Genomic DNA, 16,828 nt, shown 5'->3' with positions numbered 1-16,828 from the left:
CCTGTTTGTACTGTTCTCTATGTCCTCAACCGGTTGAGCATTGATTGTTCTGTGTGGTTCACCATTGCTTTTTCCTTTGATCGATTTGATGCCATTTGTTTACATGAGATGAAAACTAAGTATTGCTCAGGGAAAACTGCAATGAGAGTTCTTGCAACAATCTGCATCTTCTTTTGTTTAAAGAACATTCCCAACTCCTTTGTGTATTACTCTGGAAAAATGATCAACAATGTTCCATGGTACTGTTATAACAGGCCTGGTTATTATAATGACCCTCGATGGATAGGTTTTAGATATTTTGAGACTTTTTTAACACCAATGTTCCCATTCACCTTTATTCTCTTTATCAACATTCTGACTGTCAGACATATCTTGGAGGCTATTAAGGTGCGGAAGGAACTGAGAGGTCAGAGAAAAACAGAGAATGATCCAGAGGTAGGGAGCAGGAAATATTCTGTGACTTTACTCTTTGCCATATCTGCCAGCTTCATACTTCTCTGGTTGTTGCATATTTTATATTTTTTTAATGCTGGTTATTCCTTGGATTCTGTTTCTTTTGATCTCTTTGCTCAGATTGGATACATGCTGAGGAACTTAAGTTGTTGCACAAATGCCCTTATTTATGTGGTGACACAGAAACATTTCAGAGACCAATTAAAGTATGCCATGACATATCCAGTTAGAACAATAATTCAATTAGTGAATCAATCCAGGTAACTGGGAGCCAACATTAGGTGTAGCAGATAACGAACGAGGAGTCTATGTGAGGAATGGACCGAAAGGAGAAGGAGGAGCAGCAACATGATAACACTGCTTTCCTCATGGGCAAGGAATGACTCCATCTGAGGAGCAAAATGACAGAGAATGGAGGTGTAAAGCCAGTGTAAAGTGCTGTTAGTAATCAACAACAACTAGTAGGAAGTGGGACAACAAAAGCAAATCCAAAAGATGAATTAGATATGCACAAAAGCAACATTCATATCAAGTAATCTGTTCTCAGTGAATGAAGTGGGTAGAAAAATAAATAATATGGAGTAAGGTGAGTATTAGATGAGATTAGATTAGATTGCTCAGAGTATGGAAGCAGGCCATTTGGCCCAACATGTCCACACTGACTCTCTGAAGGGTCACCCACCCAGACCCATTCCGCTATATTTACCGCTGACTAATACACCTAACACTGTGGGCAATTTAGCATTACCAATTCACCTGACCTGCACATCTTTGGATTGTGGGAGGAAACTAAAGCACCCTGATGAAACCCACGCAGACATGGGGAGAATGTGCAAACCCCACACAGACAGTTACCTGAGGCAGGAATGTAATCTTTCACTGCAGACCAGAGAGTGAAATGCAACGACAGGCTCCTATCCACTCTTACTCACTGAATTCACTGAGCGACACGTCTGGGCAAATTAACAAAAACATGAGAAGTTTAAAAGGGGAAATAACATAGTGTCAGGACTCTGTGTCTTTTGATTGCACATTTTTATTCAACACTAGTAAACTTAGTTTCCATTCAAATCCTCACGGTGAACATCGAACACAGAACATTACAGCGCAAGACAGGTCCTTCTACCCTCGATGTTGGTGAGTATACTATTGTTTCAGGCAGGGTATTCCACGCCCCTACTACTCTCTGAGTAAAGAAACTACCTCAGATATCTGTCCTATATCTATCACCCCTCAATTGTATGAGCCATTGCCATCTGAGGAAAAAGGCACTCACTGTCTACCTTATTTAACTCTCTGATTATCTTATATGTCTCAATTAGGTCACCTCTCAAGCTTCTTGTCTCGAATGAAAACAACCTCAAGTCCCTCAGCCTTTCCTCATGAGACCTTCCCTCCATAGCAGGCAATCCTAGTGAATCTTGTCTGAACCTTTTCCAAAGGTTTCACGTCCTTTCTATAATACGACGACCAGAACTGTACACAATACTCCAAGTGCAGTGGCACCAGAGTTTTGTACAGCTGCAACATGAGCTCGTGGCTCCAAAACCCAATCCCTCTAACAATAAAACCTTACACACTGTATGCCTTCTTTACAACCTTATCAACCTGGGTGGCAACTTTCAGGGGTCTTTGTGTATGGACACGGAGATCTCTGCTCACCTACACTACCAAGAATCTTATTATTAGGCCAGTACTCTTTATTCGTGTTACTCCTTCCAAAGTGAATTACCTCACACATTCCCACACTAAACTCCATTTACCACCTCTCAGCCAGCTTTGCAGCTTATCTATGTCCCTCTGTAACCTACAATATTGTTCGGCTCTGACCACAACCCCATCGACGTTAGTGGTATCCATAAATTTACTAATGCATCCTTCTGTGCCCTCTTCCAGGTCATTTATAAAATGACAAACAGCAATGGACCCAACACAGATCCTTGCAGTACACCATTAGTAACTGAACTCCAGGATGAACATTTACCATGAACCACCACCCTCTGTCTTCTTTCAGCTCGCCAATTTCTGATCCAACCCTCAATCCCATGCTTCCATATTTAGTGAAATAGCCTACCCTTGGTAACCTTATCAAATGCCTGACTGAAATCCATATACATCACATCAACCACTTTACCCTCCTCCATCAGTTTGGTCACCTTCGAAGTTTGGGCAGCACGGTGGCTCAGTGGTTAGCACTGCTGCCTCATAGCACCAGGGTCCGAGGTTCGATTCCAGCCTGGGACGACTGTCTGTGTGGAGTTTGCAAATTCTCCCCGTGTCTGCATGGGTGTGCTCTGGTTTCCTCCCAAGATGTGCAAGTCAGGTGAATTGGCCATGCTAAATTGCCCACAGTGTTAGGTGCATTAGCCAGAGGGAAATGGGTCTGGATGGGTTACTCTTCTGATGGTCGGTTTGGACCTGTTGGGCCGAAGGGCCTATTTCCACACTGTAGGGAATCTAATCTATAACTCTCCGAAGTTCTATAACAATACAACAGCAAATAAAACAGTAATTGCTACTCCTGGAATTCGAGGAAATCACCTCAAACACCTAAAACAACCTCAAAAATGGAGCAACTGTTACAGCCAGAAATCTTAGCAGGACTTATACACTTAATAGTAAGGTCCGAGGGAGTGTTGCTGAACAAAAAGACCTTGGAGTGCAGGTTCATAGCTCCTTGAATGTGGAGTCACAGGTAGATAGGATAGTGAAGGAGGCGTTTGGTATGCTTCCCTTTATTGGTCAAGAGTATTGAGTACAGGGGTTGGGAGGTCATGTTGCAGCTGTACAGGACATTGGTTAGGTCACTTTAGGAATATTGGTTGCAATTCTGGCCTTCTTCCTATCGGAAAGATGTTGTGAAACTGGAAAGGGTTCAGAAAAGATTTACAAGGATGTTGCCAGGGTTGGAGGATTTGAGATTAAATAGGCTAGGACTGTTGAATGCTGAGGGGTGACCTGATAGAGGTTTATAAAATCATGAGGGCATGGATCGGTTAAGTAGACAAGATATTTTCTCTAGAGTGGGGGAGTCCAGGACTCGAGGGCATAGGATTAGGCTGAGAGGAAAGATATAAAAGAGACATAAGAGGCAACTTTTTCACTCAGAGGGTGGCATGTGTAAGGAATGAGCTGCCAAAGGAAGTGGTAGGGGCTGATACAATTGCAACATTGAAAAGGCATCTGGTTGGGTATATGAGCTAGGTGCTGGCAGTTGGGACTAGACTAAATTGGGATATCTAGTCGGCACGGATGAGTTGGACCAAAGGGTCTGTTTCCGTGCTGTACATCTCTATAACTCTATAACTCAATAAAGGAGAAGTTGCAATGACTTGCATTTCACTAATCAATTTATTCCTTTCCAAATGACTATAAATCCTATCTCTTGTAAACTTTTTGAACACTTTACCCACAGTAAAATAAGGAGAAAATGAGGACTGCAGATGCTGGAGATCAGAGGTGAAAAATGTGTTGCTGGAAAAGCTCAGCAGGTCAGGCAGCATCCAAGGAGCAGCAGAATCGACGTTTCGGGCATAAGCCCTTCTTCAGGAATGAGGAGGGTGTGCCAAGCAGGATAAGATAAAAGGTAGGGAGGAGGGACTTGGGGGGGGGGGGGGGGGGGGCTCTGGGAATGCGATAGGTGGAAGGAGGTTAAGGTGAGAGTGATAGGACGGAGAGGGGGTAGGGGCAGACAGGTCGGGAAGAAGATTGCAGGTCAAGAAGGCGGTGCTGAGTCCAAGGGCTGGGACTGAGATAAGGTGGGGGGAGGGGAAATGAGGAAGCTGGAGAAATCTGCATTCATCCCTTGTGGTTGGAGGGTTCCTAGGCGGAAGATGAAGCGCTCTTCCTCCAGCCGTCGTGTTGCTATGGTCTGGCGATGGAGGAAGCCAAGGACCTGCATGTCCTTGGCGGAGTGGGAGGGGGAGTTAAAGTGTTGAGCCACGGGCGGTTGCGTTGGATGATGCGGGTGTCCCAGAGGTGTTCTCTGAAATGTTCCACAAGTAGGCGGCCTGTCTCCCCAATGTAGAGGAGGCCACAGCTACACTGGCACCACTCTCCACCTTTTCCTCCGCTATATCGATGACTGTATCGGCGCTACCTCGCGGTCCCACGAGGAGGTTGAACAGTTCATCCACTTTACACCTTCTACCCCAACCTCAAATTCACCTGCACCATCTCAGACTCCTTCCCCCCCTTCCTAGACCTCTCCATTTCTATCTCGGTCGAACGACTCAACATGGACATTTACTATAAACCGACCGACTCCCACAGCTACCTAGATTACACCTCCTCCCACCCTGCCCCCTGTAAAAACACCATCCCATTTTCCCAATTCCTTTGCATCCGCCGCATCTGCTCCCAGGAGGACCAATTCCAATACCGAACAACCCAGATGGCCTCCTTCTTCAAAGACCGCAATTTCCCCTCAGACGTGGTTGACAATGCTCTCCACAGCATCTCCTCCACTTCCCGCTCCTCCACCCTTGAACCCCGCCCTCAAACCGCCACCAGGACAAAGCCCCACTGGTCCTCACTAACCACCCCACCAACCTCCAGATACATCACCGCCACCTCCAAACTGATCCCACCACCAAGGATATATTTCCCTCCCCTCTCCTATCAGCGTTCCGGAGAGACCACTCCCTCCGCGACTCCCTCGTCAGGTCCACACACTCCACCAACCCAACCTCCACTCCCGGCACCTTTCTCTGCAACTGCAAGAAATGCAAAACTTGCGCCCACACATCCCCAGACACTTCCCTCCAAGCCTCCAAGGGATCCTTCCATATCCGTCGCAAATTCACCTGCACCTCCACACACATCATTTACTGCATCCGCTGCACCTGATGTGCCCTCCTCTACATTGGGGAGATAGGCCGCCTACTTGAGGAACGTTTCAGAGGATCTGAGTTATGGGGAGAGGTTGAACAGGCTGGGGCTGTTTTCCCTGGAGTGTCGGAGGCTGAGGAGTGACCTTATAGAGATTTACAAAATTATGAGGGGCATGGGCAGGGTAAATAGGCAAACTCTTTTCCCTGGGGTTGGGGAGTCCAGAACTAGATGGCATAGGTTTAGGGTGAGAGGGGAAGGATATAAAAGAGACCTAAGGGGCAATCTTTTCACACAGAGGGTGGTACGTGTATGGAATGAGCTGCGAGAGGATGTCGTGGCTGGTACAATTGCAACATTTAAAAGGCATTTGGATGGGTATATGAATAGGAAGTGTTTGGAGGGATATGGGCTGGGTGCTGGCAAGTGGGACTAGATTGGGTTGGGATATATGGTCGGCGTGGACAGGTTGCACCCAAGGGTCTGTTTCCATGCTGTACATCTCTATGACTCTATGGCTCTATGTTTCAAAATATTAAATTCAAATTCGATTGGAATTTTGGTATCTGGGGCAAAATTTATACTGATTGGCCGAATTTGAAATTGTTTTTGTTCCATGGCAATGCAACAGCAGCTATTTGTTTCAACCAAGTGTTACATTTTTAAATTGTTCAAGACACTCTGTGCTTTCAGTCAGGCCTTGCGAGCATCCTCTCTCTCTTAAAGTTACAGGACACACCTACACCTTCATAACAAGGGACATTAATGGTGTCCCTTACCTCCGACTTTCAGCAGGAGGAACATTCAACTGCCCTAACTGCCATTCCACTATTCTAAATTCCCAAAGAGGCTATTGAAAAATAATAAAAAAGAAAGATTAGTTACCTTACCAATCCGACACACAGAACCTTGTTTTGATGAGAGGAGGATGATGGGTAGGAGACACCACCTCAGTAGTGTTTCGGGGAAGCCAAGCACCCAAATATATTACTTCACTCACTCAGCAGTCCCATGTCCGTTCCTGCTCAGCCTGTGCTCAGCCTATTCATGACGTCAGTTTTTAAAGCAGAAACATATCTCCCAACAGCCCCCGCTCCTCTCTCCCTCTCTCCTCGCTGCTCCTGAAAAACAGAGGCCTGACTCTTGAGGTAAGTCCCTCAAGGCAATTTGATTCCTGGCAATCGCAAGTTGAGATTTTTTACATTGATCAAAAGGAAAACCCAAAGGCGAAAGGATCAGTTTGAAAATACATGTGGCTGCAGCGTTTCAAGCCAGAATCCACGGGGAGGCCACTGGCTCTTCCTCTCTTCCTAGGGGTGTCAGCTGCAGTGGAGGCAGAGGGTTTTTTTACAACAAACTCCTTCCAGTGACTGTAAGAAAACAGCTTCGCTGCTGCAGCTCATGGGGAGTCTCGAGGCTCGGGAGAGGGAAGCAGCCTGGATCGGACCAGGAACATGCAACACGAGGAATAACCAACAGGCCACCCTCAGAACTATTGAACTCGTTAAGATATTCAATGGAGGAGAGCGACGTCGAAACTGCCTAATCGGGAGTGCAGGTTGGCACGGAGGATGTAGGGCATAGTTTGTGGTCACTCCTCAGGAATGTAGTGAATTTATATATTTTGATTTCTTAAATTTAGCCGTTACACGCCCTCTACACTCCGTTTGGATATTTGTTAAAAATACGACCTACTTTTTACCTGTAACTTTGCAACTGACAACTTCTCAAACAAACATTGAGACAGCCAGGTCCAGTCATGCCAGGCCGCACCATTCGCGTGAGCCCAAAGCTCGAGAGAAACCAGATAGTGATGGAGGATTTGCATACTGAAATCATTACCAAGTTTGAACCTGTAATTTGAGCGAGGGTTAGGAAGGAGGTAACAGCTGCTCTGAAGCTGTTGGAGGAAAACGGTTCTTCACAATGCAGGAGTATTTTGAACCTGGAACATTTGGCTCATGAGCATGATAACCAGATAACTAACCTCCAAGCTAATGTTATCTGCTACGATTGAGTCTCTGATGAAGAAATGTGAAGACTTGGAGGCCTGCTCCAGGAATAATATTCGACTTGTGGGTTTACCCAAAGAATTGGAGGATCCTCATCCCACAGAATTTATGGCCCAACTTTTACAGGACTTGCTCAGACTTGAGGCTGAACTCGTGTGGACGAGGCTCATCGTACGCTGCGTGCTAACCTGAAAGAAGGCGAGTTACCTCGCCCGATGGCTGACAGGGTGAACCAGTTTCAAGTGAGAAATCACATTCTACGCTGTGCTGGAGTAGCTTCTCCCCTTGTGTATAATGAAAAGAGAGGACTCATTTTTCCTGATTTCACCCGACTGTTGTGAAGCATTGTGCGGCTTTTGCCAAGGTCAAAAAGGAACCTCACTCATGTGCGAATGTTACATTTGGCCTTCGTTATCCAACGATATTACATATCATCCTGCCGAGCAGACTAACACATAGGTTTGATGACCTGGGTCGGGCTATGGACCTTGCGAATAAAAACCTTTAAAAGACTGCAGTTCCAGACCCGGTTTGATGTTTGGGCCTAACTAGGTAAGTTAGACATTAGTTTTATGCTACTACGGACAAAGACTGCATTTCCCACTGGGGAGGTTAAAATGGACGGTATGCTGTGCTTACAGGCTTGGATTTGGTTTCTTTTTACATTTGACCTCATCCACCAAGAAGTACATGTTTCCTTACTCAAGACTTTTTTTTGAGAGGTTGCACAATTAGTACTAAAGAATGTAGAGTTTAATTGTTTAACTATATACAGTAAATATTTTTATTACATTTACATGTTTACTCATTTTTGCTTCACAGTTTTTGAACACTTAACATTTACATTCCCCAAGGTCGCGTTGTAGTTCGTTTGAGCTACAAAACACGACAGTTTATTTTTACTGTGGGGTAAGAGAGCACGTACTCATCCAGAGGGGGCTTCTGCTATGAGGGGGAGGGGTTGGTCGGCAGGTATTCAATTTGGGGGGTTACTATTATGGGAGTTGGTGGAGTTTGTTTTGTTCTGATGGGGATAGGGTGGGGCTTGGCACATACCTCACTTTTGCAAGGTTTACTCTTGTTTATCGAGTATTGCACATGTGGGATATTATGGTGAGTATTATACATGACACAGCTAATGATTCACCACCCTTGGTAGGTGGGACATTAAATTTGCCAGTCTGAATTGCAAAGGCCTGAACAACCCAATCAAACACACTAAGATTTTACATTATTTACACCATCTTAATGCCCAAATAATTTACTTACAAGAAACCCACTTGAAAAATAAAGACAGTCCAAAGTTAAAACGAGGTTGGATTAGACAAGTGCATTTTTTCTCCTTTTCTGGCAGATCTAGAGGAGTTGCTAATAAGTAAGTAATTCGCTCACTGAGCTTGATGGTTTGCTTTCAGATGTTTCATCAGCATACTAGGCAACATCATCAGTGAGAGTCTCTGGTGAAGTGCTGGTTGTATGTCCCACCTCTCTATTTAGAGGTCTTGGTTACTTCAGGTGGGTGATGTCATTTCCGTTTTTGTTCAAGGGAGGGAAGATAGAGTCTAACACGATGTGTTTATTGATAGAGTTCTCGTTAGAATGCCATGCCTCTAAGTATTCTTGTGTGTGTTTCTATTTTGCCTGTCCTAGAATATGTGTGTTGTCCCAATCAAAGTGATGTCCTTCTTTGTCTGTATGTTTCGAAACTAGTGGTAGTGGGTTGTGTATTCTGGTGGCCAGTTGGGTGTTCATGTATCCTGGTGCCAAGTTTCTTGCTCGTTTGTTTGATGAAGTATTGCCACCTACTGGTAAGTTTCAGTATCTGCAAGTAGAGCATTTGCCTTTTTAAAACAGGCAGGTTTTTTTTTCAAAATAACAGTCATGCGTCCATGGTCTGTAGGTAGGATAACCATGTTATTCTCCTTTTTAAGTTTTTCTAAGGCTTTATTTTCTTAAGCATTAAGTGTGTTTCCTTTCTTTCTTCGGCCTAATGTCGGTACAATAGCTTGTCTTATGGTCTGCTGTGTTCCCTCTGAAAGACGTTTTTCGAAAGTAGATTCAAATGCTGTGAGGAAATCCTTTTTACTCATGTCTTTGTAATTGTAGTTTAACCCTCTGACTAGGACTGCTTTTTCTGTATCGGTAAGTGTATCTGTATCTGTATCGATAGATTTTCTATCCAAACATCAGTTTTGTATGAAATGAAGTTTTGTGTGAGTTTATCTAACTTATTTTGTAGTGCAAGATTTTTTTTTCTTTTTCTGTGTTGACTGTTTAAAGCTTATGCTTTATTCTAATGCATTTGTCCATTCAGAGACTCTCATTGATGATGTTACCTAGTATGGAGACAAAATGTCTGAAAACAAACCTTCAAACTCAGCGAGATAACTTACAGACTTACCATCAAGATGAGCCACAAATCTTCTCAGAAAAAGGAGTTGCTTTTCTTTTACATAAATTTATTCATTCTGTCCGTGCTGAAACTACATCTGACTCTACTGGCAGATTTGTTATTATTACTGGGCAGAGTTTTGACATTGATGCAATTTTGGCCAATTGGTTATGCTCCCAACTGGGACAATTAGGCTTTTTTCAGACTTTGCAATATTACCGGACACTCACACCCGTTAATCTTGGGAGGAGATTTTAATTGTTGGTTGAATCCTCCCTTAGACCGTTCTGCCTCTGTTCCAAGTGCCCAGCCTAAATCTGCTAACATAACTTTTATGGAGGAGTTTAATGCTGTTGATCCTTGGCGGTTCTTTAATTCCTCTAAAAAGGAATTTTTTTTTGCACGTCCACCACACTTTTTCATGTATTGATTTTTCCTGGTGGATGACAGACTGCACACATCCAATTCTGGTTGTAAATTGTTTTATCGGACCATGCATCTGTCTTTAAGAATATTCGTTTTCAGAAGTTTCTTAATACATGCCCACCTCAGTGGCAGTTTAATCCCATCCTCATCTTCCTGGAGGAGTACAGCTCCAAATCCAATGTCACGAGCATCGATGGTGACTTTAAAAGGTTTTGAAACATTTGTTGTAGCTAAAATTGGTTTGGTGGTTAATATCGATTTGAAATGGTTGAATGCCTTCTGGCATGGTTCTGTCCACTGAAACTTTCTGTTCTTCATCAGAAAATCGGTTAACAGTGCCACTACACTGCTAACGTTTGGAGCAAACTTCCAATAGAATCCACTGAGTCCAAAGAATCGAAGCACCTCTTTCTTCAATGTTGGTTGTTGAAATTCCTCGACGGCTTTCATCTTTGCGTTCTGTGGGGTCACCTTCCATGACCGATGTTCCATCACAAGAATGTCACCTTTGCTTTGGCAAGTTCCATATTATTTCAGTCTATCACCAGTTTTACATCTCGTAGTCATAGAGTCATAAATGTGTAGAGCACGGAAACAGACCCTTTGGTCCAACTTGTCCATGCTGACCAGGTATCCCAACCCAATCTAGTCCCACCTGCCAGCACCCGTCCCATATCCCTCCAAATCCTTCCTATTCTTATACCAATCCAGATGCCTTTTAAATGTTGCAATTGTACCAGCCTCCACCACTTCCTCTGGCAGCTTATTCCATACACTTGTCACCCTCTTAGTTAAAAAGTTGTCCCTTAGGTCTCTTTATCTTTCCCTTCTCACCCTAAACCTGCACCCTCTAGTTCTGAACACCCCCACCCCAGGGAAAAGACTTTGTCTATTGATCCTATCCATGCCCCTCATGATTTTATAATCATCTATAAGGTCACCCCTCAGCCTCCGGCGCTCCTGGGAATACAGCCCTAGCGTATTCAACTTCTCCCTACCGCTCAAATCCTCCAACCTTGGCAACATCCTTGTAAATCTTCTCTGAACCCTTTCAAGTTTCACAACATCTTTCACAATGTCGTTCAAAGAGTTATGCCAACTGTAACATATGATCTTTCCAGGAATTACTAAAGATCACGACATCATCCAAATAGACTGCGCAGTTTGTGAACCCAGCTACAACTTTGTTCATGAGTCTTTGGAATGTGGTGGGCACATTCTTCATTCCAAACAGCATCACTTTAAACTGATATAGCCCCTCTGGGTTAAAAACACAGAAATTTCTTTCACCAACTCTGATAAAGGTACCTGCCAGTAACCAGGCATTAAGTCCAACTTGGTGATTTAACTGGCTTGTCCGACTTTCTCAATGCAGTCCACCAATCAGGGAATTGGATATGAGTTGGCATTGACCTTCCGATAATCCATGCAGAATCATTGTTTTGGGAACTAAGACAATCACTGAACTCCACTCGCTCTGGCTTGGTTTGATGATGTCCTCATTGAGTATAGCCTCCACCTCCTTCTAGATCTGTCTGTCTTTGAGAGGATTAAGCTGATAGGGCAGCAGTTTTATCGGAGCAGTATTCCCTATGTCTACTTCATGGACAATAGAATTTGTCCTCCCTATCTGATTCTTACATATGTCCTTGTACTGTAGTAACAAATCTTTCAACTCTGTTCTCTGTTCCTGAGACAGATTGCTTACTAACCTATCCCACTCCTCAAGGACTTCTTCATTTTTTAATTTATTTCAAATCCACATCATCTGGATTTGATTCCTCACTCTGCATGGCAGTAACTAACATCTGTTTCTCCAGTTCTTTCTCTCTAGTGTAATAAAATTTCAACATGTTCACATGACATACCTGATACCCTTTCTGCCTATCTGGCATCTTTACTAAATAGTTCACTTGATTCAACCTTTTCTCAATTTGATAGGGATGACTAAGCCTGGCTTTGAAGGGATCTCCTATCATGGGTAACAGTATTAACACGTCATCCCCTTGGGAAAATGTCCGAGTCTCAGAGTTATTATCTGTCACCTGCTTCATTCTACACTGTGCCTTTTTAACGTGCTGTCTAGCTGCCTCACCTACTTGATTTCGTCTCTCCCTCATCTCTAATACATAATCTAAGTGTGAGATATCCGACTTTGGTCCTGTCAAATTTTCTTTAATTAATTTCAAAGAGCCTCTCACTTCATGACTGAATATTAACTCAAAGGGAGTAAACTGAATAGATTCATTTGGGGCGTTCTAATGGCAAACAATACGAACGGGATACCTTTATCCCAAATATGCAGGTAATCCTGACAGCATCTGCTCTCAACATGGATTTCAAGGTCTGATACCACCTTTCTAAAACTCTCTGGGATTCAGTATGATATTCACTGGGATTAAAGTGCAGTATACCGAAGCTATCCATAAGCTCCTTGAAAAGTCTAGCCATAAAATGTGACCCTTGGTCTGACTGAATCTCTCAGGGTAGCCCATACCGTGTGAAGAAAGATACTAACTCCCCTACTACCCTTTTTGCCTTGATGCTCTGCAATGGAATTGCCCCTGGAAATCTGGTAGACACATCCATTATGGTTAACATCTACTAGTTCCCACTTTTAGTTCTCGGGAGGGGACCTACACAATCGATTCTAACCCGCGTGAAAGGTTCTTCAAATGTGGGAATTGGCAACAAAGGTGTTGGTTTTATTACTGCCTGTGGCTTACCTACCATTTGGCATGTATGACAGGTATGGCCAAAGTTAACCATATCCTTGTGCAGACCTTAGCCTGAGTCTTTCGTACCCCTACATGACCCCCTAAATGTAGTTCCTGTGCTAACCATAACATCTCCTGTCTGTATGCTACAGGCAACACAATCTGGTGCACTTCGGCCTATTTCTCCTCTCTAAGCTGCCGTTTCTGTCTGAGGGTGCTGTCTTTTAGACAATAACCCTCCGGAATATTCTCTGCCTCCTTTTCAGAGCACGCATCCACATATATACGTTTAATCATTTTGTCTTGCTATTGCAAGTCTCTTCATCATTCAGGAGTACTCACTCCTGTCTAACCCTCTGCCTGGTCAGTTTTTTCCTGCAACATTACATCAAGCAGGGTATCCGCAAACTGAACCTCAACTCCTTCATCTTTCTCTTTACTTTTTGCTTTGTGCTGTGTTTTATGAGAGTGGAACCTGGTTACAGACTGGGAAAATTACCAGGATATTTCTGCTTTAACTCTTCAGTTTCTTGGTCTTCCTTGGGCTTCTCCACAACAAAGGGTGTCACTCCCACCTTGGATCCTGCCAAATCATTCCCAAGAACAAACTGAATTCCTGGAACAGACACTCTGTCAATCACTCCCACTGTAACTTCCCCAACCTTGGGTTGGCACTCCAACCTGATCTTACATAGGGGAACACTAAATTTCTGTGCATCTATCCCACAAATTACCACACTGTTGGGTAACAAATCAGAAAGAATGCATATTCGCTCATCCCTTATTATCAGGGACTGGTTAGATCCTGTATCTCACAAAATTATAACTTCTTGTCCTTCTCCCGCTGTTCTTTCTGAGTAACCTTTACCCACAAAGGTGAATTTTATGTAGAAATCAGATACTAACCCCATACCCAGCCCCTGCCTCGGCTGAGCACTCTCCTGCAGCTCCTCGGCTCTTATTGGGGTCTCCTTTACTACCTTCACTAAGGCCACTGGCTCAGCTTCTTTTCCCACATCTTTTCCCACAGTGCCTTTCTTTAACGAGTAGCACTGTGTCTGTACGTGTCCCACCTTCTGGCAGTGTAAACACCTTTTCCCAGTGCCCTTCTGAAACCACTGGCACTGTCATTTTCTGTGTCCCACTCCATTACAGTGAAAACACCTGAGGCCTTTCATCTCCTGTCCACCCCCTCGGGATTCTTTTCTATCCTGTGCTAACATCTTACCAGTGCTCTTTACTCTGGGTTTCGCAGTGTAGGATCTCCCTTTCTCCCAACTTCTATCCCTCACTGGACAGAAGTTTTGTCAGAAGCTTGTCTTATGCACCAACACGTAGTCATCTGCTAATTCTGCTGCCCTTCTCACTTCCTGAACTTTCTGTACCTCCACGTGAATTCTTATTGTGAGAAACGAAGCTCACTCCCTTCAATAATTACAGTCCGAGACAAGATCTGAATCAGTAGTGCCATTTATTTCGCTCTTGCAAGAGGGGTGTGGTGTCCACTGTCCACAAGGCAGGGACACACACACACTGAATTCAACTAGTACACAACATTTATGTAATTTGGTTCCGATTCCATCCTCCCATTGCTCCTTCCCCTGTTTACATCTCCTACCTCTCTAAGACCGGTGTCCATTATTCTTGTTTATCTCTTGCCTTATCCGGCCTTGTCTGTGACAAAATGCTTATTTCTGGCCTCACAAGGCCGTTTGACCACATCCTGCCGTGATCCATTGTTAGGTATATCCTCCCTCACTATCATCTGTTTCCCATACTTGTTATGATCTTATGACCTCATGACTTCTTGATTGTGGTTTGTTCTTGTTTTTGCAGAAGCGGGAAATAGATGCTTATAACTATTGTTTGTACAGGCATATCTAGCTTAACCCCCTCCCCTCACAGCACCTTATCTATTTATCTGTAACATCTACCATTGTTTGCAGGCACATTTCATTCTTGTATGCACATTTAGCTAATACAAAAACAATTATGTATTTCCTCCACATAGTTTTCCTGCTTGTTGACTCAGCTCTTGACTGAAACAATTATACACTGGTGTGAGTTCACTTACCTTGCATAAGTAATTACGATTACAGAAGTAACACTACTTTACCTATGTCACACATTACCATCTCTGGAAGCAGGGGAAGTCAAAGGCAGTCTGTACTAAACTATAGCTCTGATATCATTCCGTTTCTTTACTTGTTCCTTTCCATGAACCAGCTGATGCATTGCATGGGGAATCCAAGCCCAACCAGAAGGATTTCTGGGCTCCCTCCCTGCAGCCACCCAATGACCCAGCTCCCTCTCCGATTTCAGATGCTCCTACAAATCTACCTCTCCATATAAGGTATTGCCACCTGACCCAATATCACCTTCAGTGAATCAACATGACCTCTGTTTGATTTATCATGATAAAGGTCTTTTTAACTATATTTGGGGACTGTGTTGTGGTACAGTGCACAGTGATGGTGCCATCATGGTCAGTGTAGATGTCTTCCAATCAGGTGACCTGGGTTAGATTCCTGGCAATCTCAAATTGAGAGTTCTTACAATAATCAATAGGAAACCACAAAGCCAAAAGGAATTTGATCAGTTTGAAAATACATTTGGCTTTCATTCCAAGACAATAAAATGCAAAGTAGGAGTAGACAAAGGCAGACTGGATGAAACTGTTTACCTGCTGCATTCTCTCACACCTCCTCCCTCCCTCCCCCCTCTAATCCCAGTGAGATGGCACTGGCTGTGCTCCATCCCTGGGGGAGGTATGCCCTGGGTAGAGGAACCTGGGACTTGGGCAGAGAGGGGGCTCTGAGTGAGAGACCAGCGGATATTTCAAACAGGTCCTGGCAGCCATTGTCCCTTTCACCGTGTGCACTGAGCATGGGGTGAGTATCGGTGTGTTTCTGTCTGTCTGTGTGTGTGTGAAAGTGTGGGCAGTGTTTGAATCCTCAATCCCAGTTTTGACCCTTTAACCTCACCCCAGCCCCTACTAAAGCAAGCCCCTGGTGCAGAGTCTGTCCCAAATGGGAGAGAGGAAGTGTGAGAGACCATCAAGAGAGCTCAGACCAACCGGAATGGCGAATATCACCTCTTTAATCTCGCCACATCTTTCCTTATCTCCTGGTTGTACCTGTCTGATATTTCCTCTTTTCCCTCGCTCTGTCTCTCTCTTTGCCTCTGATTCTCACTCACTGTCTGTATCATTCCATCTCTCTCTCTCCCTCTCAACCTTTCTCTCTCACATTATCTTTCTCTCTCTTTCTCCTGACAGACTGTCCTTTTGTATTTTCTCTCTTCCTTCTTCCTTTGTTTCTGTTCTTTCCCACTCTCTTGCTTTCTTTCTTCTTCTCTCATTCTCTCTCTGTCTTTCCCTCTTTTAGATTAGATTAGATTAGATTAGATTAGATTAGATTAGATTAGATTACTTTACAGTGTGGAAACAGGCCCTTCGGCCCAACAAGTCCACACCGACCCGGTGAAGCGCAAACCACCCATACCCCTACATTTACCCCCTACCTAACACTACGGACAATTTAACATGGCCAATTCACCTAACCTGCACATCTTTGTGACTGTGGGAGGAAACCGAAGCACCCGGAGGAAACCCACGCAGACACGGGGAGAATGTGCAAACTCCACACAGTCAGTCGCCCGAGGCGGGAATTGAACCCGGGTCTCTGGCGCTGCGAAGCAGCAGTGCTAACCACTGTGCCACCGTGCCGCCCACTTTTCTTGATTTCTGTCTTTCAATCCTGAATCTGCAGCCACTCCGCCCGACTTTCAATTTTGGACAACTCCCACCCCCCCACCCCATCGCAAATTTAGCCCCTGGCCCCTCGATGGCCCCTGTCCCCCTCCATGGCCCCTGTCCCCCTCCATGGCTCCTGTCCCCCTCCATGGCCCCTGTCCCCCTCCATGGCCCCTGTCCCCCGCCATGGCCCATGGCCCCCTCCATGGCCCATGGCCCCCTCCATGGCTCCTGTCCCCCTCCA

The sequence above is a fragment of the Chiloscyllium plagiosum genome, unplaced genomic scaffold (assembly GCF_037043375.1).
Source record: "Chiloscyllium plagiosum isolate Xiang-an unplaced genomic scaffold, Cpla_swu_hap1 HiC_scaffold_42, whole genome shotgun sequence".
In the NCBI taxonomy this organism is placed as follows: Eukaryota; Metazoa; Chordata; class Chondrichthyes; order Orectolobiformes; family Hemiscylliidae; genus Chiloscyllium; species Chiloscyllium plagiosum.
This window is presented reverse-complemented; position numbering follows the sequence as displayed.